We start from the raw sequence: 1782 nt of genomic DNA on the forward strand, positions 1-1782 counted from the left end.
ACAATGCGTCAAACCAGTAAGCTGCAGCGCTGGTGACAGTTGCAATACATACCCGCAGGCTGTCATTGGAGACTCTGGTGAACATACATTTTCTTTAATAAAGCCTCCAACTTCTTATCCATTGGATCCTTAAAAAAACAACTATCCTCTATGGGAACAGTAGTCCTCTTAGCCAAAGTGTAGATCGCTCCTTCTACCTTAGGAACCATCTGCCACGACTCCTTAACGGAATCTGCTATAGGAAACATCTTTTTGAAAATGGGAAAAAAATCTCCACCGCGGAGGGAACATCAAAGTACTTGTTTAGCTTACTAGATTTTTTTTAGGGTTGACTACGACCGTCGTATCGGAGTCGTCCAAAGTAGCCAAAACCTCCTTAAGTAATAAGCAAAGGTGTTCAAGCTTAAATCTGAAGGATACAACTTCAGCATTAGTGAAAGGAATTACACTATCTGAATCTGAGATTTCACCCTCAAATGCTACCAACATGTTTTCCTCATCCGAAATTTGAGGCACAACACCAAGGGTAGCTGCAACTTGATCAGAAACCTTACTAACTGATTCTTTAAGTTTCCTTTTACGCCTTCCCTGCAGCATGGGGAAGGCAGGCAATGCCTCAGATACAGCAGAGGATACTTGTGTAGCAATGTCCTGTAAGGAAAATCCTACTGGATTATGAGAGGAAACACAGGGAACTGCATGTGGAGAAAGCTGCGGCATATCAGCTACAGGAGGCACCTGAACAGCATCTGCCAAAGCTAATGGTAGCTCATGGTCAAAAATGGTATCCCTATAACTTAAAGGGACAGTATACACTAATTTTCATATAACTGCATGTAATAGACATTACTATAAAGAATAAGATGCACAGATACCGATATAAAAATCCAGTATAAAACTGTTTAAAAACTTACTTAGAAGCTCTCAGTTTAGCTTTGTTGAGCAGGTAGCTGGTAAGCCCACTGCAAGTGGGAAATAAGACACTCCCCCCCCCTTCCCCTTCTTTTGCATATGAAACATATACAAACAGGAGCAAGCTGGAGAAGGTAGCTGATGGTATTCTCATAAAACTTTGGGGCTTGGTTAGGAGTCTGAAAATCAGAGCAATGTTATTTAAAAATAAGCAAAACTATACATTTAAAAAAAACAAAAAACGTTATGGGTTATATAAATAGATCATCTACAAAACATTTATTCAAAGAAAAAAATGTGTATAATGTCCCTTTAAGGTTCTCTCTTTGCAAGAGGAACAAAAAGGTACTGTGGGTTCCACCTGGGCATCATAACAAAGCTGACATGCAACAATCGGCAAGGTTTCTTGTTCCATTTTAATAAAACAAAATGACAAGCAAGAAAAATAAACTTTATTTATCTGACCCTTAGAAAAATGTAGTGTGTCTTTAATAGCAATTAAACCAAGTCTCAGGATACCGGGCAATATTAATAAAAACCCCAGGCCACCCAAACACCTCAGCAGTTTACGAAGGTGCTTACCTGTCCTGCAGCCTGAGGAGAAAAATACAAACGATTAGTATTTTTTTCACTCTTTGGACTTGCAACAACAGCGCTATCTTCTAACCAAGCAGCCGACAACTGCGTCACTGCACTGTAGCCGACAGTGCCACAGAAAGCGTGCAACAGAAAAAAACCACCCCCAAACCAGGCTCCGCCCCTTTCTAGTAAGAAGCAGGCCCATTACCATAATGGAGTGGCGATAACACATCAAGCACAAACGTAGCGCTTCACAGTTCAGCCCGGATCTCAACCGGAACACACCACTTG

This window comes from Bombina bombina, chromosome 3 (assembly GCF_027579735.1).
Source record: "Bombina bombina isolate aBomBom1 chromosome 3, aBomBom1.pri, whole genome shotgun sequence".
NCBI lineage: Eukaryota > Metazoa > Chordata > Amphibia > Anura > Bombinatoridae > Bombina > Bombina bombina.